This window comes from Leucoraja erinacea, chromosome 4 (assembly GCF_028641065.1).
Source record: "Leucoraja erinacea ecotype New England chromosome 4, Leri_hhj_1, whole genome shotgun sequence".
Taxonomy (NCBI): domain Eukaryota; kingdom Metazoa; phylum Chordata; class Chondrichthyes; order Rajiformes; family Rajidae; genus Leucoraja; species Leucoraja erinaceus.
The window spans coordinates 103,356,845-103,384,036 of NC_073380.1; the positions used below are offsets into that span (position 1 = coordinate 103,356,845).

At 45.5% G+C, this 27,192-nt stretch overlaps 1 pseudogene; it reads left to right on the forward strand.

Annotated features, from left to right (window-relative positions):
* The first annotated feature begins 1,138 nt into the window (after positions 1-1,138).
* Positions 1,139-11,276, forward strand: LOC129696076 (TBC1 domain family member 10B-like; annotated as a pseudogene).
* Positions 11,277-27,192: the final 15,916 nt, after the last annotated feature.

Below are 27,192 nucleotides of genomic sequence, written 5' to 3' on the forward strand. Positions count from 1 at the left end.
CCTGCCACAGTGAGAGATTGACAATTCTGGTGAAGATGAGAGTGAGCTGCGGCCTCAGTCAACGGCTGGGATGCACGTGCTGCTTCAATCCAGTCTCCGGAGCGCACGGTACCGTGGACAGTTTGGTTTCCCGTCCAGGATCACCCTTACAGTCTGTACCAGCAGAGATCATTCCTAAGCAGTGATTGGAAAATTCCTGTTGAATTTGAATCGAACGGGGGCTGGAGCAGGTGAGTCTGCGGATGTGAGCTTTTCAAGACGGCGAAGAAGATTAGCTTTTCTACCAACGAGTGGACGTGGGGTATTGTGACTTTGTGGCAAGGAAATCGGTAGATTACTGGCAATTGTATGAACCCGCGTCAGCTAAAGTGTATTGTATCCGAACAGTTGGACGTATGTAAAATAGGTTTTCAGGAGAAGCCATTTGCTTTTAATGCCGATGTTCGGCCAGCTCGCTTCGATGCACGGGCTGGCACGGTTCTAAAGGCAGCATCGCGTTAAGAATTGTAATACAAATACCCAGACATGGCGCCCGTGAGACCTGCATCTGATCCAGTGGGATCCTGAAGCCCGTTGTTTTTGCCTAAGCGCCGATGCAGAGAATGCTTTCTGTCCCACCTCTTGCTAAATAATACACAACATTTAGAAGGACTTTGGGAATTCTGACGTCTGGATCCTTCTCTCACGAGGGAATTCTATGCCTGTGAATATTTCAGTGCTGTCAGAAAATGTACTCCTATTTCAGGGTTTGGGCTAAGGGGTTCTGTAGACTACGCTGTAGTGGTAGGAAACAGCAGGTGAGCGCCTATCTCTGAGCACTGCCGAAGTCGTGGTTGGAAAGGGTGATTGGTTGCCTCTCCGGGTCATGGTGTCGTGTACCTATTTCTGCTAAATTCCCGATCAAATGCGTGTAAACCCGGAGAGAGGGGAGGAAGACTTGACTTGCTTGATGATAGGTAACTTGGTCCAAGCAAGGAGTCTACTGGCGTTCTGCAGTTGCATCTGCGATTTATTCAGACGCTGAAGTGAAATGCTGGAGTTCCTAAAAAAAAAATGGAAAGAAACCAGAAAAAAGAAATGTGTTCCTTATTTGAAAGGAAATGTCCTCTGCTGCCAAAAAAGAAGTAGAAGGCAAAAGATGTCCAGATCAAAAGAAATCCAAAGAGAGAAGAAAAGAAAAGAAAGGGGGAACATAGAAAACACAAGAAAAACAATTAGAGAAAGGGAAAGCGAGAGGAGAGCAGCAGGGGAGAGAAGGAAAAAGGAAAAAGAAAAAGAAAGAAAGGGGGGGGGAAGAAAAAAAAAGAGGAAGAAAGGAAAGAGAGGAAAGAGGAAAGAGGGAGAAGAGAGAAGAGGAAAGAGAGAGAAGAAAGAGAGAAAGGGGAGAGGAGAGAGAGGAAGAGGGTGGGGAGAAGAGAAGAAAGAAGGAGAGAAAGGGAAAAAAGAGGGGGAAGAAAGAGAAGGGGGAAAGAAAGGGGGAGGGGGGGAGAGGAGGGAGAGAAGGGAGAGGGGAGGGAAAGAGAGGAAAAGGAAGAGGGGAGGAAGAAAAAAAAAGAGAGAAGAAGAAAAGAGGAGAGAGGAAGAAGGAGGGGAAGAGAAGAAAAGGAGAGAGAGGGAAAAAAGAAGGAAAAAAGAGAAAAAGAAGAGAGAGAGGGGAGAGGAGGAGAAAGAGAAAAAGGAGAGAGGGGAGAGAGAAGGAGGAAAGGGAAAAGAAGGGAAGAGAAGAGGAGGAGGAAGAGAGAGAAAAAAGAAGAAAAGAAGAGAGGAGAGAGGAGAGGAGGAAGAGAAAGAGAAGAAAAAGAGAGAAGGGAAAAAAGGAGAGGAAGGGGAGAGAAGAAGAAGAAGAGGAAGGAAGAGGAGAGGGAGAAGAAAAAAGGGAAGAGAGAGGAAGAAGGGAGACGGAGAAAAGAAGACGGGGAGAGGAGAAAAGAAAAAGGAAAGAGGAGGAAGAAAAAGAAGGAAAAAAAGAGAGAGAAGAAAGAGAAAGAGGAGGAAAAAGAAGAGAAAAGAAGGAAAGGGGAGGAGGGAAGAAAGAAAAAGAGGAGGGAGGAGAAGGGGAGAGAAGGGGGGAGGAAGAAAGGAAAGAAGAGAGAAAGAAAAGAGGAGGAAGGAGAAGAAAAGAAGGAGAAGGAGAGGAGAAGAAAGAAGAGAGAAGAAAGAGAGGAAGAAGAAAGAAGAGAAAGGGGAGAAAGAAAAGAAAGAGGGGGAAAAAGAGAGAAAAGGAAGAGAGAAGAAAAGGAAAAGGGAGGGGAAGAAGAGGAAGAAAAGAAAAGAAAAAGAGAGGAGGAGAGGGAGAAAAGAGAGGGAGAGGAGAAAGAGAAAAGAGGAAAGGGGGAGAGAGGAAAAGGAAGAGAAGAGGAGGGAAGAGGGAAGAGAAGAGGAAAGGAAAGAGACAAAAGAAAACAGAGAGAGAGAAAAAAGAAGGAAAAAAAAAAGAAGAGGGAAAAAGAAAGAAGAGGAGAAGGAAAGAAAGAGGGAGGAGGAAGAAGGAGAAGAGGAGGAAGAGAAAGAAGAAGAAAAAGAAGAGAGGGAAGGAAAAGGAAGAAGGAGAAGAGAAAGGAGAGGGGAAGGGAGAAAGGAAGAAGGGGAAGAAAGAAGAAAAAGAAAGAGGAGAGAGAGAAAAGAGGGAAAGAAAGAAAGGGAAGAAAAGGGAGGGGAAGGAGAGGAGAAAGGAAGAGAGGAAGGAAGGAGAGAGAAGAAAGGGGGAACAGGAGAAAGAGAAGAAAAGAAGAAAAAAAGAAAAAGAGAGGAGAGGAGAAGAGAAGAGGAGAAAAGAAGAAGAGAGAGAGAGAGGGAGAAGAGAAAGAGAAAAGAGAAGAAGGAGAGGGAAGGGAGAGAAGGGAAGGAGGGAAGAAGAAAGGGGGAGAAGAGAGGGAGAAAGAAAGAGAAGAAAGAAGGAAAGAGAGAGAAAGAGAAAAAGGAAGAGAAAAACGAGAGGGGAAAGAGGGGGGGGGAGAGGAAAAAGGGGGGGAGGAGAGGAGGGAGGAGAAAGAAAAGAGAAAAGAAAGAGAAAGAAGAAAAAAGGGAAAAGAGAAGGGAGAGGGAGGAAAGAGAAGAGAGAGAGGAGAAGAGAGAGAGAAAGAAAAGAGAGAGAAAAAAAGAAAAAGAGAAAAGAGAGAAGGAAAGAAAGAGGAGAGAGAAAGAGAAAAAAAGGGGGAAAAGGAAGAAGGAGAAGGAAAAGGGGAAAAGAAGGAGGGAAAAAAAAGAGGAGGAAAAGAGAGAGAAGAAAGGAGGGAGAAGAGAAAAAAAAAGAGAAAAGGGAGGAAAAAGGAAGGGAAAAAAGGAGAGAGAAAGGAAAAAAAAAAAAAAGAGAGGAGAAAAGAAAGGGGGGAAAAAAAGAAGGGGGGGAAGAAAAAAGAAAAAAGAGAAGAGAGAAGGGAAAGGAAAAAAAGGAAAAAGGAAGAAAAGGAAAAAGAAAAGGGAAGAAGAGGAAAAAAGGAAAGGGGAGAAGAGGAGGGGAAAAAAAAGAAAAAGGAAGAGGGAGAAAAAGAAAAAAGAAAAAGAGAAGAGAAGAGAAAGGAAAAAGGAAGGGAAAAGAGAAAAAAAGAAAAAGGAGAAAAGGGGAAAGAAGAGGAAGAAAAAGAAAAGAAAGAGAGGGAGGAGAGAAGAAAAGAGAGAAGAAAAGGGAAGAGAAGGGGAAAAGAAAAAGGGGGGAAAGGGGAGCAACCAGAAAAGAAGAGGAAGGGGAAAAAAAAGGAAAAGAAGAAAGAAAAAGGGAGGAGGGGGAGGGAAGGGAGAAAGAAAAAGAAAAAGGGGAAAGAAGGAGAGGAAGAGGGGAAGAAAAAGAGGAGAGGGAAAAAGGAGAAAGGGGGGAAAAAAGAAAAGGGAAAAGAAAAGGGGAGAAAAAAAAAGGAAAAGAAAAAAGGAAAAGAGAAAAAGAAGAGGAAAAAGAAAAAGGGAAAAAGGAAAAGGGAGGAAGAGGAAAGAGGAAGAAAGGGGAGGGAAGGGGAGGAGAAGAAAAAACAAGAAAGAAAAAAAAAGAAAGGAGAGGAAGAAAGGGAGGGAAAAGAGGGGGGGAAAAGAAAAAAGAGCAGGGAGAGAAAGGAGAAGGGGGAAGGAAAAGAGGGCAGGGAGAAAGGGGAAGGAGAAAAAAGAAGGGAGAGGAAAGAGGAAGAGAAAGAAAAGGGGGAAAAAGGACGGAAGAAGGAAAAAGGGAGGGGAGAAAAGAAGAGGGAGAAAGAGGGGGAGAGAAGAGAAAGAAAAGAGAAGGGATAGAAAGGCTAAGGGAGAAAAAAAAGGAAGAAACAAAGAAAAAAAAGAAAAGGGAAAGGAGGGAGGGGAAAGAAAATAGAAAATAGAAATAAGAAAAGAGGAGGATAGAAAAGAGGGAGGGAAAAGGGAGAAAAAAGTGGAAAGAACTAATAAGAGAAAGGAGGAAGAAAAGGGGGAAGGAAAAAAAGAGAGGAAGAGGAAAAGAGAAGAAAGAGGGGGAGAGGAAAAAAGAGAAGAGAAAGGGAAAGGGGAGGAGGAAGAGAAGAAAAGGAAGAGAAAGGAAAGAGAAGAGAAGAAAGAGAGAGGAAAAGGGAAAAAATCAAAGAAGAGAGAGAGGAATCCAGGAAACGGGAGGAGGAAAAAAATAAAGGGTGGGAGGGGGGAGAATGGAATACATGAGGGGAAGGTGAAACGGAAGGACAGGTGGAAAATCGGGAAGGAAGGATAAAGGGAATATGGAAAAGAATACAACCGAGAACTCAAGAAGCACAGGAGGGGAAAGGAAACCAAAGAACACAAGGAGAATGATAATAAAAAGGGGGTACAAATAAAATCATATAATATAACAACTAAGTCAGAGGTCGCGAGCAGGTTGGAAGGTGAGGGGGGGGGGTGGGGCGACGGGAGGTCTCTAGAGGAACCAGGAGCGCAAAGAAAAAATATGGCTTAAAATAATAGGGGGGGCAAAGTATGACTAAACATGCGACAGAAAAAGAGCGATGTGGGACAACAGGGAGGTACGTAGTGGGGGTGGGGTGGGTGTGCACCCACAAAGCGGAGAAATAGACAGCGCGTTGGATTTCATAGGGCTTAGTTTAAAGATTAGCAAGTGTTTACGGACTTTCGCTTCAACAAAAAAAAACACTACTCGAGCTGGGCACCGAATCGTGAAGTTACTATATTGGGACAAAGACCTAGTACGGACAGGGCGGGGCCGGTATAGGGACGTGGTGAATTTAACGAGGGTGGCAGCTTCCACGGAGCGAGCGTAGATAGGGCAAAAACATAGACGGCAGATCATCAACGCTACTACATACTTAGCTACCCACAAAAACCATCTATGCAGTGGAGACCGCGTTGACAACCAGGGACGTCCCCTGGTCGCGGGCGGAAAAAATGCCATATGAGAGCGGTAGATGATGGGGCATAGGAGGGGGTCGTGACGCATCCTCTCCGGCGCACACAGGAGCGTGAGCCGGGTACGAATAAAAAAAAATACCATCAAGTGGCGACGCTGGACCGAACGGGTCAAAGTCGACGACATGGATCCCTCCCCACTCACTCACCCTCTACGCCCCCTCCCCCCCTCCTCCCCACCCCGATCCCCTCACCGTTTCCACTAAATGATCTTTAGTGCACCTCACCAGTCATTACGTGGGGGTAGACCTGTCCCCCCCCCTATAAGTGCGAACTCCTGTGTAACACTAAGCTCCCTGAGCCCCTGATCGGAGGGTGTCCATAGTCTGTCCCCGCGGAGCAGGGAAAGCGACCTGCTAGCTGCATGCTAGCATCAGGTATCCCGGTGTGTGAAAGCCAGGTTCGGTGATGGTCATAAACAGCAGTCACGAACATACGGATTCCAGCGAAGTTTGACACTTCCAGCTCGTCCATTTTGTGAACCAGGGATCTGGCGTTGGAGAGATACAAGCTCGGTAGAGGTGGCTTGTGTGGGCCGATTCCTAGCCTTTAGCAAAGCACCGGACCTGCGGCCTCGCTTCTGCTTCCTCTCCCTCCTCCGTCTGCGCCGCCTCCTAGACCCGACAACAATCCACGGGGAATGCACACAATTGGCCAGTCCTCCTCCATTTTCCCCCGTGGTTGGGACCTCAACCCTCCGCAGCCGTTGCTGCGGGCATCCAAATGGTAAAAGGACAAGGTACCAAGTCCAGGTAAGTCCAGAGTCGGCTCTTCCCCACCGGGGACCTTGGCTTTAAGTTGGTTGTAGGCCGCAGGCCGGCGGTCGAAGATTGAAAGTTTAAAAGTTCCATCCGCAGCCAGAAGCACGCAGACCCACAGGGCCGGCGGTTGAAGCTCCCCTCCAGGGGGTGAAGTTAAGACCATGCCAGGCCCCGCTGTAGAAGATGGCGTGGGCCGGCAGTGATGGCTTCTTCTTCCCCCGGGTCCCCCCCCGAGGGATCCCAGGCTGCGGACGCCGCGCCAGCAGAAACTCTGCAGACCGCGTGCAGCTTCAGGCTGCCGGCTGCCCCGGGCCAGCTAAACAGAACGCTACCCTCCGGCAAGCCCCAGCGAGGGCTCACCCGCTCCACGCCAAGAGTCCACGCTGCGTCCGCTGCTGAAGCCCCGGGCACGTCTCCGGGAAAGGCCGCGCTGATCCTCGCTGTTAGGCCACGGGGGAAGCGAACTGTAAAAAGTCGCCTCTCCATGGAGAAGGCAACCAAAACGGTTTCTCCATCACCCGCCCCCCCCATATCACCCCCCACACAAAACACACAAAGAAACATTAAATACATATTTTAAAACATACTAAAAAATAAAAAAAGTTGAAAAACTAACGCGCCACTGACAGGGCTGCCGTCATTGCAGTGCCCCCACCGACCTAGTAAGGGTGTTGCGGGCTGAAGGAACTGGTTTCCAAAGGGCTAGTATGGATATTGTGGGCCGAATAGATTCTTGGGCTGGCAGCTCAGTCACTCAACCCTGTTGTTGCCTGGCAGCTCAGCCGGTGTGCAAGGTCGCTAAAGACAGCAAGTCATGACCTCTATCTTAAAGAGACTGAACCACACCGACACTTCTGGGTTTTAAAGTCCCTCTCCCCCTCCCAACAGAAGGGTCGTGGCCTTCATGCCGTGATTGACAGGAGAGAGTATCTCTCAACATTTTTTAAACACTAATAACTCTTTTATTTTAAAGCGATGGGAAAAATCTTCGGCACCTAATGAATGGAGGGGGACTGAGTAAACATGGTCAAAAAATCACAGCCGTACGTGATAGCGTTTTTTTTTTTTTTTTTTTTTTTTTTTCTAAGATCAATATAAAAGCGCAAAACAGGAATTGGTCAAGGTTATGCTTTTAATTATATAGGAGGCAAAGCCAGCACTAATGAGGCAAAGCAGCACTAATGAGGCCAGGCACACTAATGAGGCAAGGCATCACAGCTTCAGCACTTCCAAACCAAACGAACACATGTTTAGGATTTCCAAATCAAAGGCAACACAGCTTTAGCATTTCCAATCTATATTTTCAAACCATATTAAGGACACTGCCAGGTCAATAAAACCACTCACACTTTAGTAGACATGTGTTCAGTGTTACTCACAGCCCAGACTGAGTGACGTGACGTGACGTGACGTGACGTGACGTGACGTGACGTGACGTGACGTGACGTGACGTGACGTGACGTGACGTGAACGTGACGTGACCCCTTTCACTCCCCCATAGTGCAGAGAACTGACTGAGGCACTCAACACTTCTGGGTTTTATAGTCCCTCCGGAAGGGGGGGTGGCCCTTGGGAGAGAGAATCTCAACATTTTTAAAACACTAATAACTCTTTTATTTTTCATCAATGGGAAAAATCCCCTTGCCCTGCGCAGAGTAAGATGGCCAAAAATCACAGCCGTAAGTGGCAGCGTTTTTTTCTAAAATCAATATACTGAACAACAGGAAGTGGTCAAGATCAGACTTTAGTAATATAGATTTTTTGTATATATATATTGCCTGTCATGACCTAAGGGCATCTGAACAAACTTCTGAAATTAAGCCCTTTTTAAAACATTGTCACTGATATAATATTTGAAATGTACAGCTAATTTACAATAAGCAAGGCCCTCAAAGCAGTAAGGTGATAGTAACCAATTAGTTGAATTAATAGGAAGGAACTGCAGATGCTGGTTTACACCAAAGATAGCCACAAAATGCTAGAGTTACTCAGTAGGACAGGCAGCATCTCTGGATAGAAGGGATGGATGACGTTTCAGGTCGAGACCCTTCTTCAGTTGAATGAGGTTGGTTAAGAAACAAATATCCAGCAGGATAATTAAATAGTGATTTTGGAGTATATACATTCCATGAGATGGTAGACATCTTGTTTACCATATCATCTGAAAGACAGTCTCTTCAAACTTCTAGAATATTTCCACAACGTTTGTTGGGCTGTCGTCCTTGATGTGTTCATGGAATTGGAGTGCGGGAACCATGGAAGAACATCTCAGTTTCTTTAGTCTCTCTATAAAACTAAATTCGCCCATTCTTGTAATATAATTATGGAATAATCAAAATATCCACTTGTGCCACACTTTCAGGGAGCTATGGACTTGTACCTCTCTTTGTATATTAATGCTCCTGATTCCTCTGCCAATTATTCTGTATGTCCCAACAGAACTTTACCTCAAATATTTAAAAAACATCCCCATGTCTGATTACATTTTCATCTGCTACCACTTTGCCCAACTTTTCACCTGGTCTATGTCCTACTGTTTGTTTAAACAACATTCTTTGCTATCTCCGACTCCACTAAAGTTCTTGGTGTTCACAGATTTACTAATCATAGCTCCTATAACCCCATCCAAATCATTTATATAATTTGCAAAGCACCAATCCCTGCAGTAAACTACTTGGATGCAGATTTCCAGTCAGAAAAGTACCATTCACCACTGCACTCCACCTCCTTTGACCATTCAATTTTACAACCAGTTCACCAATGCCCCATGTTCCCTTACACCTTGACCTTCTGAACCAAGCTCCCATGCAGGGCATTTAAAACATATTTACAAAAGTCCATATAAACACATCTATTGTTCGTTCTTCATCAATCTCATTGGTTACTCCTCAATAAAACTATCAGTTTTTAAAAAACATGTTAATTTCTTCTAATCAGTCCCTGCCTTTCCAAATGAATATAGATCCAATGTCTCAGACAACAATCCAACAATGATTCAAGAAAACCTCTTCTGTAGTCTTTATAAAATGTTCACACAAAGTGATTCTGAAATTTGATGTAATGTTATTGTCGAGATTAAACTAGTAATGCTTAAAGCATTCAATGTTTCACCCTTTACGCCTTTATTTATAAAGTTCAGGGTTCAGAATCTTCCTTTAGTTGTCTCATCAAGTCTCAGTACATTAAATGGTGTTTGTTTGCACATGTTACTGATGCAATTCATTCTGTAATTCCTGCACTTTAATTAAAATTGGATGATCAAGAGACTAGAATTGGAGGAGCCACACAGATTTTGTTAGGATTTAGTGTTGCAAGAGTGAGGAAGGGACAATGGCATGAAAATAATTCAGAACCTTAAATGAGCATTGTGAAATAATCAGAAAGTGTTAGAAATACTCAGTTGGGAAACCCAGAGATTTCCAGCACAAACATGAGTGTGGCTGAGAAAATCAGTAGGTGTGGGAAGGTTTTCTTGCACAAAGGACAAAATATCAGGTGGTTGGAATTTGAATGTGCATTGAGGAGAGAGATGGTGGCCTAGATTGATACAAAAGGAAGACAGGTGGGGGGGGAATGGTGCTCTGCGTAGAGTGGAGCTCATCAAAGTGATTGGTAAGTCTGATCAGTGACTAAATCAGTGACAAAACTTCTTCCCAATAATTTCACTGGAAATATTTGTTTGACATCCTGGCAAGCCTTAAGGGGCTATCCCACTTGAGCGACCTAATTGGCGAGTTCAGAAGACTTTGAAAAAATGACATGTGGAAGACCTCCTTCGACTATGTTGAAGACCAGCTCCGATTAGCTGCGATTAGTTATGACTAACTTTGGGAAAATTGGACACCGAATAGTGGAGAGTGAAGACGACCTCCTTGGATCTCCTTCAACCTCCCTTTGACGATGATGACTATCTACGACTACCTTCGACTACCTTAGACTAACCTCGATTACCTATGACTAACATGCCAACCTATTATGTCTAACCTACGAGTAAAAAAAAGTATCGATTTTTTCCATGGCGACCTTTTTTTACTCGCGGGCATTTATTTAACATATTGAGAAAAACGCCGCGACCTAGCTGAGGCCTCGAGTACACGGAGACCACTCTCGAGCATGAAGGACCATTACGAAGACCGCCTACGACCCTGAGTCGACCATGCTGCGAGTATGAGTCGAGGGCAAACTCGCCAGAACTCGCGGATTAGGTCGCCCAAGTGGGACTCAATTGCCCCAAAGATGAGATGGGAAATATTAAAGGATATGTGCAGTGTAAGGTTTGATACAAAGAGTGGTGGATGTTTGGAATGCACTGGTTTTGAAAGGCTTTTAGAGAGGCAGATGAATATGCAGGAAACAGAGGAATACAGATTACATGCAGGCAGAGATGATTAGTTGCAGAGGTGACTCGTCACCATATTCAACAGACAATATGGGCTGAAGTGCCTTGTTGCACTATTATATGTTCTATGTTCCTACAGCAGAAATTATGGCTTTCTGAAAGCAGATTATGGATAATCTAAAAGTAAATGAAAAAGTAAAGAATCAGAAATATGATGTTAAATGTCAAAAAATATATGCTTACGAAAGTAGCAATTGTATTTTCAATATATGAAAGTTTTGTTATACATTCCAAGCTAAAGATGTATGATATCTGATTTTTCATTTAAACATACTTCAGACATCTATTCTAGAGTTTTAATAAAGAAAAGAAACTCTTGGGCTTGTGCACAATCAGACAGTTTTTTAACTAAAAAAAAAAAATCTTATATTAAAATTCACACAAAGTTATCCAACATGGGAAAAGGCCATTTGGATTAATGCTCTTTGTCCTCTTCATAAACAACATTCAACATTCTGTGCGGCCATGAATCACATATTTCAAAATCTCTTATTTTCTGCCACTGTTGACACAATTTCTTTCAACAGCGGTAACATCTATCATTCAACCTTCCAACCTCTTTGTGTAAAGAATGTTTGACTTGTTTTCTGATCTAAATATTTGAGATTTATTCTTAATATCCATGTCCACTCAATTTAAACAACTCAATCATTGCAAATAATCTGTCTCTCTCTTCTATTCCATCTCTTCATAATTTTAAACAACTATAAAATTATAGTAGATTGAAAATGTTATCATCCTTCACTTCCATCAGATGGAATAAATAATTCTGTACAGTCACAGTTTCTCTCTTTTGGGCTGCAAGACAATTTATTTTGGAGTTCCTAGGGGTCTTATTTGATTTAAACAATATTGTATTTGAACAAGGTTTATTGGAATGGCTGCTAACACCCCACTGGAAGTCACCACAGCAGCTTTGTAGAATAATAAGTATTTCTTTGGTAATATGTTGCTGTTATGTGTTACTGGTTTGCCATATTTGACATTCTCAGCGGGTAAATTGTTTCTACACGAGCTGTTGCTTGGGGCAAGTGACAATTATACACATAATTTACCCAGTAATTTCTTTCTGATCTCTCATGCACTTCCCCACTTCTTTTGTGAAATGTCTTTGCAAGAGAAGAAATTAGGTTTCTTGTTTGAATCTCAAGGGTGAATATGCTTTTGTGTGAATATTTCGTTCCAGACAAATCTTGTATGAGAATCATCAACTTTCGATTAAATTTCAAAATGGTTTCCTCTAGATTATTCCCTGGTTACTTTAATGAAGGAACATTTGATTTTTTAAATTTGTATTATTCTGTTTTCAGTTTCAGCATCCAAAAGTAAGTGATTCCCAACATCCTCACATAATTTAGGTGCTAAAATATCTCTGAGGTAGCAAAACTGGTGACTTCTGACCGACATCCACTATAAACCCACTGACTCCCACGGCTATCTAGACTACACTTCTTCCCACCCTGTTTCCTGTAAGGATTCCATCCCCTACTCCCAATTCCTCTGTCTATGTCGCGTCTGCTCCCAGGATGAGGTGTTCCACACCAGGGCATCGGAAATGTCCTCATTCTTCAGGGAACGGGGGTTCCCCTCCCCAACTATAGATGGGGCTCTCACCAGGGTCTCTTCCGTACCCTGTAACACTGCTCTCTCCCCCCATCCCCCACTCGTAACAAGGGCAGAGTCCCCCTGGTTCTCACCTTTCACCCCACTAGCCGTCACATACAACAAATAGTCCTCAGTCATTTTCGCCACCTCCAACGTGACCCCACCACCCGCCACATCTTCCCATCTCCCCCCCCCCCCCCTGTCTGCTTTCCGCAAAGACCGCTCCCTTCATAACTCCCTGGTCAATTCTTCCCTTCCCTCCCACACCACCCCCTCCCCGGGCACTTTCCCTTTCAACCGCAAGAAGTGCTACACCTGTCACTTTACCTCCCCCCTCAACTACATTCAAGGACCCAAGCAGTCGTTCCAGGTGCAACAGAGATTCACCCGTATCTCCTCCAACCTCATCTATTGCATCTACTGCTCTAGATGTCAGCTGATCTACATCGGTGAGACCAGGCATAGGCTTGGCGATCGTTTCGCTGAACACCTCCGCTCGGTCCACATTAACCAACCTGATCTCCTGGTGGCTCAGCACTTCAACTCCCCCTCCCATTCCATATCCGACCTCTCTGTCCTGGGCCTCTTCCATGGCCAGAGTGAGGACCACCAAAAATTGAAGGAGCAACACCTCATATTCCGCTTGGGCAGTCTGCACCCCAGTGGCATAAACAGTGAATTCACCAATTTCCGGTAGCCTTTGCTGTCTCCTCCCCTTCGCAGCCCTCCCTAAGCCCTCGGGTTCCTCCTCTTCCTTTTTCCTTTCTTCTCCCCATCCTCCCTCCCCTTAATATTCAGGGTTATACATCCTATAGAAAGGACAGGCAGGTGGGCAGAGGAGGAGTTGCTCTGCTGGTGAGGGTTGGAATTCAGTCCCTTGCGAGAGAAGATATGGGGACTGAGGAGGTAGAGTCACTGTGGATTGAGTTGAGGAATTGCAAAGGCAAGAAGCACTAATTGGTGTTATCTACAGCCCCCAAATAGTAGCCCGGATGTAGGGTGTAAGTTGCAGCAGGAGTTAAAACTGGGATGTAACAAAGGTAATGTCACTGTGGTGATGGGAGATTTCAATATGCAGGTAGACTGGGAAAATCAGGTTGGCTCGGGACCCCAAGAAAGAGAGTTTGTAAAATGCCTTTGAGATGGATTCTTAGAGCAGCTTGTAATGGAGCTGACCAGAGAAAAGGCAATTCTGGATTTAGTGTTCAAGAAGGAACTGCAGATGCTGGAAAATCGAAGGTACACAAAAATGCTGGAGAAACTCAGCGGGTGCAGCAGCATCTATGAAGCGAAGGAGATAGGTAACGTAACGTTTCGGGCCGAAACCCTTCTTCAGACTGGATTTAGTGTTGGCCAGTGAACCTGATTTAATAAAGAAAACTCGAGATAAAGGAACCGCATGGCGGTAGTGACCATAATATGATTAGTTTTAATCTGCAATTTGAGAAGGAGAAGGTTAAATCGGAAGTGTCAGTGATGAAGTTGAACAAAGGGGACAATGAAGGCATGGGAGGGGAGCTGGCCAAGGTAGACTGGAAAGGGATCCTAGCAGGAATGACGGTGGAACAGCAATTGCAGGAATTTCTGGGCATAATCCGGAAGATGCAGGATCATTTCATTCCAAAAAGGAAGGGGGGTAGAAGGCACCCGTGGCTGACAAGAGAAGTTAGGGATAGAATAAAACTAAAAGAAAAGATGTATAACACAGCAAAGAGTAGCCGGAAGCCAGAGGATTGGGAAACTTTCATAGGGCAACCGAAGGAAACTAAACAGGCAATATGGGCTGAAAAGATTAAGTATGAGGGGAAGCTGGCCAGGAATATAAAGAAGGACAGTAAAAGCTTCTTTAGATATGTTAAGGGAAAAATAATAGCAGTCAAATGTGGGTCCCTTGAAGGCAGACACGGGTGAAATTATTATGGGGAAAAAAGAAATGGAAGAAGAGTTGAACAGGTACTTCAGATCTGTCTTCACTACGGAAGACACAAACAATCTCCCAGATGTACTGGAGGACAGAGGATCTAAGGGGGTAGAGGAACTGAAATAAATTTTTATGAGGCGAGTAATAGTATTGGGTAGGCTAATGGGACTGAGGGATGATAAATCCCCTGGGCCTGATGGTCTGCATCCTATGATCCTCAGGGAGGTGGCTCTAGAAATAGTGGATGCATTCGTGATCATTTTCCAATGTTCAATAGATTCAGGATCAGTTCCTGTGGATTGGAAATAGCTAATGTTATCCCACTTTTCAAGAAAGGAGGGAGAGAGAAAACGGGGAATTACAGACCAGTTAGCCTGACTTTGGTGGTGGGAAAGATGCTGGAGTCAATTATTAAAGAGGTCATAATGGGGCATTTGGATAGCAGTAAAAGGAGTAGCCAAGTCAGCATGGATTTATGAAAGGAAAATCATGCTTGACTAATCTTCTGGAATTTTTTGAGGATGTGACAAGTAAAATGGATTAAGGGGAGCCAGTGGATGTAGTGTATCTAAACTTTCAGAAAGCCTTTGATAAGTTTCCGCAGGGAAGACTGGTGACTAAAATTAGAGCACATGGTATTGGGGTTAGGGTGTTGACGTGGATAGAACATTGGTTGGCAGACCGGAAGCAAAGAGGAGTGAACGGGTCCTTTTCAGAATGGCAGGCAGTGGCGAGTGGAGTGACGCAAGGTTCGGTGTTGGGGCCGCAGCTGTTTACCATATATATTAATGATTTGGAAGAGGGAATTAGGAGCAACACTGGGCAGTTTGCGGATGACACAAAGCTGGGTGGCAGTGTGTACCTCTCACTGTGGAGTCCCCTACTACCACAGTTCTGCCTGACATCTGTCTCTTCAGCTTTGCTTCAGCGCCATATTTTGACTCACAGTCCTGTCTGCCGCTCAGAATGGCAGTGTCTTCTGTCCCGACAGCTTCCAAGAGGGTGAACCTGTTTTCAAGAGGTACATCCCCCGGGGTCTCCTGTACTCCAAGCTTCCTTCCCTTCCTCATTGTCACCCACCTGCCCTCCTCCAGTATCTTCAGTGTAACGATCTCGCTGAGTAGGTCCTGTCCAGGAGACTCTCATTTTCCTAGATAATCCAGTTGCCTTTTTCAGGAGCTGAACCTGGACAGACTTACCACAGTTGTAGCAGCCAGAGGCACCATCAGTGTGCCTGACTTCCCACATCCTGCAAGCATCACACTGAATCAGCTTGCCTGTCATTTCTTCGCTGTGTCTCACCCTCTCCAACTTTTGGTGTAGTCTCCTCCCTCAGCTTCCTCGCCGAAGACTCTAGAGCCAAAGACTTACATTTTTCTCACAAGGCAAAGACTCCCCTGAATATCTAATTATATGACGCAGGTCGCTTGTTTACATGGGTTTACTTTAGCTGTGGTTTCTAGGAATCAAAATAATGAAGGTTGTTTTTTATGTTGGTTTGGTCTTCTTTGTAGAAGGCTGAGCTTATGTTCCATAAATCCTTCCAGTTAAAGATGATGACAAACATAACAGCCTTGCCTTTCTTACTCACATGCTTTGCTCCATTGATGAGACAGTGGCAGCGGCAGGACTCACCAGTTGCAGCGGCCCCAACAGCCTGTCTGTCTTTTTTTTATTTTTTGTCTAGTTAAATGTAGTTGTTCGTGTTTTTTAATAATGTTTTTAACTGTGTATATGTGGGGGACGGGGGGGGGGGAGGGAGAAACTTTAAAAAAATCTCTTCCCTGCACGGGAGACCCGACCTTTTCTCTGTCGGGTCTCCGTTGTCGTTGGGGCCTAGCACAGTGGAGCGGCCTCCAACCAGAACGACCTGGGTGCATGCGGAGCAGGGGACTTACCATCGTGGGGCTGGCCGGCCTCGGAGCGTGGGGGGCGGTGGTGGCTCGCTGCTATGGCCCGACTCTGGAGCTCGGAAGCTCCAGCAACGCAGCTTCTGTGGACTGTCGGGATATCGGGAGCTCGCGGGTCTGGGTGGAGACTGCTTTCCAGAGCTCCCGCAACGCAACTTCTCCAGCCCGTCGCGGGGGTTGGAATGACCCGGAGCAGGGCCGTACATTGCCCGGTGTGGGTTAATGGCCGCGGGACATTCCAGCGCCCGCCGGGGGCTCCAACTTTGTGACATTTAGACCGGGAACGGGGCCGTACATCGCCCGGCACGGCCTAAAATGGCCGTGGGACTTATCATCGCCCGCCTGGGGCTTCGACATGGGAGAGAAAAGACTTTGCCTTCCATCACGGTGAGGAGGAGGTTTGATGGATGTTTCTGTAAATTAAATTGTGTGTATGTCTGTAGGAAATTGTCTTTGTTTGTATGGCTGTGGAAACGGAGTTTCGTTTGAGCCTCTCTGAGGTTCAAATGACATGTAATAAATATTGTATTGTATTGCTATTCAGGATGAGGATATTTATGAATCTTCGCAACATTCATAATCATAATAACCATAATCATACTTTTTTTGCCAAGTATGTTTTGCAACATACGAGGAATTACATTTGCCATACAGTCATACCAATAAAGACATACCAGTCATACATTAACTGCATGTTTGCCTCTAAACATTCAGAACTTACTGTAGCAGAGTTGCAGAGCCATGAACTGCAGCTAATAGGGTGGTTTAACTGTGCACAGCACACCGCTGTGGGCCAGCATGGGTCTTACATTGACATTATGTGCTTCCTATTGTGGAATACTGTAAGCCTTAAATTTACAGGCCATCTCAGAAATGAAAATGCAAGATAGTGGTGAAGGCAATGACCAGAGTTCTCTTTACAAGTCACTGATTGCACACTTGAAAAGCTACAATCTACAGGACTATTATCCAAGAATCAGAATTCAATCAGACTAAATAGACCATAATAAGCCAATAAATAAAACACATATTGGGTGGAATGGTCTATTTCTGCTTCACAAGATTAATTGACTAGACCACAGAGCTATGGCTGACACTATCAACCACTGTTGAAGCATAGCATTCTCAGAATAAAATATAATTTGATGGAGAGAGAGAGAGAGGGAGAGAGAGAGAGAGAGTTTTATTTTCATGTGTCGCTGATAGGACAATTGAATTCTTGCTTTGCTTTAGCACACCAGAACATAGTAGGCACAAATACTGAACAGATCAGTGTGTCCATATACCATTGCATAAATATATACACACATGAATAATTAAACTGATAAAGTGCAAATAAACAAATTATTGGCTATTAATGTTTTGTCCGAGCCAAGTTTAATAGCATGATGGCTGTGGAGAAGAAGCTGTTCCTGAACCTGGTCATTGCAGTCTTCAGGCTCCTGTACCCTCTACCTGAAGGTAGTGGGGAGATGAGTGTATGGCCTGGATGGTGTGGGTCCTTGATGATGCTGCCAGCCTTTTTGAGGCAGCGACTGCGATAGATCCCCTCGATGGACGGGAGGTCAGAGCCGATGATGGACTGGGCAGTGTTTATCACTTTTTGTAGTATTTTCCGATCCAGGGCGCTCAAGTTGCGGAACCAAACCACGTGCAAGCAATCAGTATGCTCTCCATTGTGCACCTGTAGAAGTTAGAGAGAGTCCTCCTTGACAAACCGACTCTCAATCTTCCCAGGAAGTAGAGGCACTGATGTGCTTTCTTTATGATTGCATCAATGTTCTGGGACCAGGAGAGATCTTCAGAGATGTGCACGCCCAGGAATTTGAAGCTCTTGACCCTTTCCACCATCGACCCATTGATATAAACGGGACTGTGGGTTCCCATCCTCCCCCTTCCAAAGTCCACAATCAGATCCTTGGTTTTGCTGGTGTTGAGGGCCAGATTATTGAGCTGGCTCCATTTGGTCCGTTGGTCGATCTCACTTCTGTACTCTGTCTCGTCCCCATCAGCGATACGTCCCACAACAGTGGTATCGTCAGCGAACTTGATGATGGAGTTCGCACTATGACTGGATACGCAGTCATGAGTATAGAGTGAGTAAATGATATTGCATTTCGTTGTCTCTGTACTGTACACTGACAATGACAATTAAAATTGAATCTGAATCTGAATCTAAAGCAGGGGGCTAAGCATGCATCCATGAGGTGCTCCCGTGCTGATTGTTATTGAGGCTGACATATTTCCACCAATATGAACAGACTGTGGTCTGTGAATGAGGAAGTCAAGGATCCAATTGCAGAGGGATGCACAGAGACCCAGTTCTGCGAGTTTGGTAACCAGCTTGTCAATGCAAACCAATGCAAAGCATATCAATGTAACGATTTTGATGAACATAATATATTACAATTTTGAATGAATAACATGATACTATAGTGGCATCTGCTGGTGCCTTGCGGTAGCCAAACCCTCGGATTGTCTGCTCCAGTCATGTGGGAGCGGGGAGCGAGATTCGCACGTATTTGTCGAGTTCATTTTTTCTAGCGCCACACTTGTGGATGCAACATCATTTATTGGCTGTCTTATCGACTTGCGTATATTCATTGTTTTACCGTTCGTAATAAAGTTAATTGAATTAAATCACCGTCTCGACTCGCCAAATTGGTGACCCCAACAAGTCAATCGTTTATTGGACACAGAGAATGCAAGCCGCCACCGTTCCCGACGCTTAGCAGAATGCCGTCGGCCTCAAGCTGCCGGTGTTCTGGGCCGAACAACCATAGGTTTGGTTCGCCCATGTAGAAGCGCAATTCCACCTCCATAGCATGGTGGTTGAGGACACAAAATACTCCCATGTCATCAGAGCACTCACGCAGGAGACAGCTTCGCGGTTATTGCATTTCCTGCAAGACCCGCTAGCACTCATTAAATACGAAGGGTTCAAAGCCCTCTTTCTTCGCACGTTTGGGCTCAGCCACAGAGACCGCTCCGCCTTCCTGCTACACATGGACAGTTTGGGCGATCGCATGCCGTCCGTGCTGAGGGCGGAAATGCTTGCCGTGATGGACGGCCACCGTCCGTGTCTGCTCTTTGAACAGGCCTTCTTGGAGCAGATGCCTGATGACATCCGCCTCATGCTCGCCAGCAGCGATTTCACCGACCCCATACAACTCGCCGAGAGGGCCGACGAACTCTGGCTGGCAAAACAGCAAGATGGCGGCTCCATCAACCAGGTTTCCGCTCCAGCGTGCCATTCGCCTCGGTGAGACCGTGGCGATGCCCTGCCCCTAACTTTCAACGCAGAGCTGCAGCAGCGCGCCGGGGTAAGCACAAATGGTGCTTACATCTCCTCCGCTGGGGCGCGGAGGCTCGACGCTGTCATCAACCCTGCTCGTTTCAGGGAAATGCCTCAGCCGATCATCTGTAGAGGCGATCACGATCGGCTCAAACAACCGCCTCTACGTCCGCGACCATCTCTCCGGAAGGCCCTTCCTCGTCGACTCCGGAGCGATAGTTAGTATCCTCCCACCGACCGGATGCGACACCCGTGCTGGTAAGCGGGGCCCAGTGCTCACGGCCGTTAATCGCAGCACCATCCGTACTTACGGCACGCAGTCCCTCACTTTTAACTCCCGCCCGTATGAGTGGACGTTCATTGTGGCCGACGTCGCACAGCCGCTCCTGGGTGCCGACGTCCTGCGGGCGTTCTCCCTCGTAATTGATGTGTGGTGGGGGTGCATGATCCCAACTGTACATATTCCCCAAAACGTCTGAAAGCAATGGCGAATGCAGACCGCTACCCGGTGCGCCATATCCAAGATTGTTTTGCCCACCTCGAGGGTGCTCCCTTCTTCTTCATAGTCAACCTTGTCCGGGGCAATAATCCGATTCCCGTTCACCTGGACAACGTCCCCAAGTCCGCAACGATCACCCCTTTTGGCTTGTTCGAGTGACCACGTATGCCTTTTGGATTAAAGAACGCTGAACAAGCATTGCAAAGGCTTATGGACAGGGCTGGGAGGGGTCTGCCCTTTGTGTTCATCTACCGATGGCATCCTGGTTGCAAGCCCATCCCAGGATGAGCACATCGTGCATCTTCGGAACTTTTTCCAGCGCCTCCTCGACCACGGCCTCATAATCAACCCCGCAAAATGCCAATCGGCCTCCATTTCATCTCCTTTCTGGGGCACATTGTCACACCTCAAGGTGCCACCCCTCAACCCTCAAACATCGAGGCCATTCCGCAGCCCCCTGGCCACGCACGGTAAAGGACTTGTAGAAGTTTGTCAGCATGGTGAATTTTTACCACCGTTTCGTGTTGGCAGCTGCCAACATCATGCGTCCCCTGTTCCAGTGCCTCGCGGGTAACCCGCGGGAGCACGAATGGTCCTCCAAGGCAAATGCAGCATTTGAGGGTGCCAAGACGTCCCTGGCTAACGCAACCATGTAGGTCCATCCGCGGGCCTCAGCCTCAACGGCTCTCACCATGGACGCCTTGGACGCGGCTGTGGGTGGCGTCCTGGAGCAGCTCGTCAATGGCCACTGGAAGCCACTGGCCTTCTTTAGCCGTCAACTGAGAGCTCCCGAGCGCAACTACAGCGCCTTCTACAGAGAGCACTTGGCGTTGTACCTGGCCAACAGGCACCTCCGCTATTTCCTCAAAGGTCGCATATTCAATGCCTTTACGGACCATATACCCCTTACCTTTGCTTTGGGTAAGGTCTCTGACCCGTGGTCTGCCTGACAGCAGCGGCACCTTGCTTACATGCCGGCGTTCACCACGGACGTTCAGCACGTCGCGGGCAAGCTCAACACCATTGCCGCTGCCCTCTCCCACCCTGCCCTCCCCTCCATTTCACCCCTAGACCATGGCGTGGACTACGATGAGCTGGCTGCAGCACAGCGTGCGGAAGCAGGGATGGCGACTACCGCACGGCTGTTTCTGACCTCCAGTTGGCCGATGCCCCATGTGGAGCTGCGGGCACCATGGTCCTTTGCGATGTCTCCACGGACCGGCCTCGCCCCATCGTCCCCACCAGTTGGCATCGCTGGGTTTTTGATTCCATCCATGAGCTGGCCCACCCATCCATACGGGCGACCTACACGCTGGTGATGGCCAAGTTTGTTTGGCATGGGCTCCCCAAGCCTGGGCCCGTGCCTGCATTCCCTGTCTGACCTGCAAGGTCCATCGGCACGTGCGGCCCCCGTTGCAGGATTTTTACATCCCCGCTGGCCGTTTCCTGCATGTCCACGTTGACCTGGTGGGCCCGTTGCCGGCATTCCGCTGCACCACGCATCTTCTCACTACCGTGGACCATTTCACGTGGTGGCCGGAGGGTATCACACTCTCGGACACCTCCGCCGCGGGCTGCGCTCGGGCCCTGGTGGCCAACTGGATTGCTCGGTTCAGGGTCCCGTCGGATATCTCCACCGATCGGGGGGGCCCAATTCACATCTGCTTTGTGATCTTCTCTAGCTCAGCTCTATGGGGCGCGGTTACATCATAGCGGTGGTCCTGTAGTGACATCTGATGGTGCCTTGGGGTAGTCAAACCCTTGGATTGACTGCTCTAGTCACGTGGGCACGGGGAGAAAGATTTGCGCGCCTTTGTTGAGTTCATTCTTTATAGCTCCACGCTGGTGGATGCAACATCATTTAGTTGGCTAGCTTCTCGACTAACGTTTATTCATTGTTTTACCGTTCGTAATAAAGTTCATTGAATTAACTCACCGTCTCGACTCGCTTAAATAATAGTAAATGATTATGCACACTGCATAATTTATGTTATTTATTACTTGAAGAGTAATGACTTAATTACATAAATAATTTGAATTACAATTCATGTTGCATTTATCTCAGCTGTCTTTAATTTGACATGGGCCTGTCCCACTTAAGTGACTTTTTAGGCGAATGCAGGAGCCTCTGCGCTCGCCACATGGTCGCCATATGTTCGCTAGTGGTCTCGGGTGAGTCACCTTTATGGTCGCAAGGGGTTCCCGTATTCTGGGAACTCGTCGCAGCCTCATGGGCCTGTCCCACTTAAACGATTTTTCAGCGAACTGTCAGCGACTGTCAATTTGCCGGCAGTAGCCTGTAAAACCGGGAACTGGAATGGCGACTGTCAGAGTAGAGCACACACACACACACCTCTCCTCCACTCGCAGGTTGAGTACCGGCTCCCCACAGGGCTGTGTGCTAAGCCCCCTCTTATACTGTCTCTACACCTACGACTGCAGTCCGGCCCACAACAACAACCGCATCGTCAAATTTGCTGACGACACTACTGTAGTCGGACTTATTTCAAAGGGAGACGAGGCAGCCTACAGAGAGGAAGTCCTGAAGTTGACAACCTGGTGTTAGAAAACAATCTGGCTCTGAACACCAGGAAAACAAAAGAGCTCATTGTCGACTTCAGGAGGCACAGCACCGACTTAGTCCCCCTACACATCAACGGCGAGTGTGTGGAGAGGGTCAACACCTTCTGGTTTCTCGGCGTCCATATCGCTGCTGATATCTCCTGGATGGACAACACGACAGCGGTCATCAAGAAGGCTCAGCAGCGGCTGCACTTCCTGAGGGTCCTCAGGAAGCACAACCTGGACTCTAACCTGCTGCTGACCTTCTACCGCTCGTCCATCGAGAGCCTGCTGACATACTGCATTACAGCATGGTATGGCAGCTGCACCATGGCAGACAGGGAGAGGCTTCAGAGGGTAACTAGGACAGCGCAGAAGATCATTGGTTGCCCTCTACCCTCCCTGATGGATATTTACACCTCCCGCTGCCTTAGCAGGGCAAAGAAGATCATCAAAGACAGCTCCCATCCTGCGTTTGGACTGTTCGACCTGCTGCCCTCTGGAAGGTGCTATAGGTGCATCAAATCCAGGACAAATAGACTCAGAAATAGTTGCTTTCCGAAAATTATAACTACTCTTAATTCAAATTCACACATGCACTGACTTCACAGCCCAACACCCGGACTTCCATCTGTATATATGTATATATGTATATAGCGCCACAGAATTGTGCACCTATCCCCCACCCCCCCTTCTCCCTTCTGTTTTTTGGTTTTCTGTTTCTTGTTTTTTGTACTAAATTATATGTATGCACTGAGTACGAGCAGCTTTCAATTTCACTGTACATGTATAATGACAATAAATGGCATATCATATCATATCTATATCTACACACATCACAATTTTTGATTGCAGAAAATGTTTCAGCACGTTGAAAAAATTGCGGCGACCATACTGAGGCCGCGACTCGTTCCCAGAATGTGGGAACTCCTCACGACCATGAAGCAGACTCATCAGAGACCAAAAATAGGTTGGCATGAAGATAATTGATAATCCTGTAGTCGTAGGTGCAGTTGTAGTGGGGTCGCCATGTAGTTGTAGGTAGTCAAGGTAGGCGTAGGTAGTTTTAGTTAATCGCCTTTGCCTACCGGTCATTTTCATTGGCTCAATGGTGAAATAAAACATAGGCGGGAGTTTTCAGAACCAAGGAAAACCGACCGGTAATGTTAAATGTCCACCGAACTTCACAGCTGTGTATCTCTGGCTTATTAAAAGTTATTTGGCTTCTTAACAGTTGTCTCCACTCCTTCTCCCCCTTTTTTTAAAGGACTTACTGTACACTGTGCTAGCCATCTTAATTACAGAGCCAACCTTCCTGTTCATCGTGGTGTGTGTCTGTATCACCTTGGCTTTGCACCATGTGAATGTCAGACAGCATTCCCCCCCGCTTGCCCTGGCCCCCGCCTTTGCGATGTGTTTGTGTGTGTGTGTGTGTTCCACTCTTGACAATCGCCGACAGTCCGCTGAAAAAATCGCCGGTGGCAGAGGCCCATTTGTAATAAAGATGACTTAAAAGGTACAGATTGAGGAACAATATTTTACTCCAGTAAAATCAGGCTTCATTCAGATTAATATCTCATGTAAACAATTTGCATTAAAATCACAGAGTAATAACATAGGCAACCATCCGCAATTACTAATTCTGAGGAGATTTCAATTGTGCTGTTTATTGATCCATGAAGAGAGAAATAGAAAAGCTTTCAGTCCATTGGCATAACAAGGGTAATAAAGAGCATGTTTGTTTGATGAGTTTGGATACTTCACAACACGAAATAACAATAAAGCAATGATATTAAATAGGTGGCGGGGGCATTGAAATATAATTGTGATGACATCTCTATAGTGCTACTGATGGCCCACAGCACCTCATAGATGACTAGCTTTGCTGTTAGATCTCTTCTTGATCTATCCCTTTAGACAATGATATTATCACATAACATGGTGGAGGATGTCCTCAATGTAAATCTTGGGCTTGATCCTCTCTTGTTTGTTTAAGATATTTCCATTGCAATTCAGCAATGTTTCGATGAAAGGTTTCTTTCTTAGTTGGCTGTAAGAGCTAATATAAAATGATATATGTGTTCTCAAGCCAGACCTAACATGTGTTTTGTGTTTTCTTTTAGCATAACGCATAGAATATAGAATAGTACAGCTCATGAAAGTGCCCACAATAAGTTAATATCATTTCCTCTACCCGCATGTGATCCATACACCTCCCTACACTGCATTTCCGTGCCTATCTAAAAGCCTATTAAATGCCAATATTATATCTGCCTCCACCATCAGCCCTGGCAGAATGTTCTGGACACTCGCCATCCCCTGAGTTGAAAACTTGGTCTGCATTTCTCCTTAATCTTTGATCCAATCATCTTAAATCTGTGCCCTCTAGTCATTGATATTTCCACACTGGGAAAATACACAATACAATTTATTTGTCACTTGAACCTCATAGAGGCTCAAATGAAATGTTGTTTCTACAGTCATACGCTCAAGAAAAAAAAAGACCCAAGACAAAAATGGATCTGACAGCCCACCCTATCTATGTCTGTTATTATTTTATACACTTCTATCATGTCTCCTCCTAGCCTTGAAAGTTGCTGAAAAAACAGCATACATTTTGTCAAACATAATTATAGCGGATCACCTCTGCACTCTTTCCAAATGCTCTACATCGTTCCTGTAATAGAGCTACCAGAATTTAAAAATATGCCAAAAAATATATTCACGATTTTGTTGCACAAAGGCACAGGCCAAATAAAAAAAACAATTCCCCACCAATAGAACCGTCCCATTGAATGCAGAGATTAAAACCATTACCATTTTGTATCTGAAGTATTAACTCTTCCTATTCAAACAAGAGGACATGACTTCAGAATTAAGGGACAGAAGTTTAGGGGTAATATGAGGGGGAACTTCTTTACGCAGAGAGTGGTGGCGGTGTGGAATGAGCTCCCAGTGGAAGTGGTGGAGGCAGGTTCATTGGTATCATTTAAAAATAAATTGGATAGGCATATGGATGAGAAGGGAATGGAGGGTTATGGCATGAGTGCAGGCAGGTGGGACTAAGGGGAAAAAAAAAAATTGTTAGGCATGTACTTGTAGGGCCGAGATGGCCTGTTTCCGTGCTGTAATTGTTATATGTTATATGTTTGAAGTTAGGATGCAGTGTTATTTGGTAAAGAATTGTAGACATTTTCCTTATATTTTAATTTATATTTTCAACCATTAAAGACAGGAAAAACATTTATAAAATTATTATTCTCTTTTTCTAATGGCCATTTGATTGGAGGTTAAAAATTAAAATTTAAAAAATCTTTATTTGATGATGGGGTTTTTTATGACAAAAGTCAGAATGCCACAGAACACAATAAAGCTTGGACTAAATTGTGAGGAATGTAATTAGGAGTTTCAGAGAAGAGTTTCAGAGAAGATAACAGTGCTTGCTGCGTGTTTGATGATGAATAAGCACAGTATAGGCGTCAGAAAAATATATTTAGTGATTAGATGGGCACAAAGCTGATGAAACAACTTAGATATGGAGAATGAATATATAACAATATAGGCAATGCAAACAAGCCACTGGATGGGAATGCATGATGAATGGCGAGAGATAGCACATTATGTAGAGAACAAGGGGATCATGGAGTATATGTCACAGATCCCTGGAAGTTGGTCGAATGGAAGATAAGGTGGTTGAGAGGGCATATGCGATACTTGCCTTTATTGGCTGAGCAGGACTACAAGAGCAGGGAAATCCTGCTGGATCAGTATAAAATATCATTGAGGCAATAGCTAGACTATCATGTACAGTTCTGGCCGGCACATTAAGAGGGTGTAGAAGAGATTTAAATGGATGTGTGAATTACAGTTATTAAAAGTGACTGACTAGTTTGAAGTTTATTTTTTGAATAAGGAAGGTATAATTGAAATGCATAAAATTATGAACGCTTAAACAGAAAGAACTACATTTCGTTTAGTGAATGATCAAAAACTAGTGATCTATATATATATATATATATATATGTTAATTTAAGCAGGGTTAGATTAGAGTTGAGGAATTTGTTTCAGCCAAAGATTAATAACAGGCTGGAATTCACTGCTGGTGCAGAGACACTAATCGTGTCTGAAGGTCAAATAGCAGATGCTGCAATCTTGAAGAAGAAGCAGTGCTGGAGGAACTCAGTGGAGCAGACAGACAGACAGACAGACAGACAGATAGACAGATAGACAGATAGACAGATAGATAGATAGATAGATAGATAGATAGATAGATAGATAGATAGATAGATAGATAGATAGATAGATAGATAGATAGATAGATAGATAGATAGATAGATAGATACTTTATTAATCCCCTCAGGGAAATTCAGATGTCCAGTAGCCAACACAGCCAGAACGTAAAGCAGACAAATAGATAAAATACGGCCAATACATAAAAGCAGTAAATACTTAAAAATAACCCAATAAATAACTATTAAAAATGCAAAGCATCCATGGAGGGAATAGCTACTGCTGTGGGTTGTGACCAGAGAGATGGAGAAAGCTGGAAGAGGGAAGTGAGGGCAGGGAAAATCCTGGCAAGTGATGGGTGGATATAAATGAATAGAGGGAACGATTGGCAGGGGGGTGTAGTAAGTGACAAAGGCCAGAGGGGCAAAGGAGACAAAAGGGTGTCAGATGAAGGAAGAAGAGGCAACATATATCCAAAAGATTGGAGGTGGAGATACGGATGTATGGGGAGAGGGGGAGGGGGGAAGAGGGGGAAATGAAAGGGAAATATGGAATTTGGGAATGGGTGGAGGGGGAAGGAACAGGGTGACTATGGTGGTGGAAAATGGTGGGAGAAACGTGGCTCATTGTGGTGTGGGGGAGGGGAAATAGAATGGAGGTA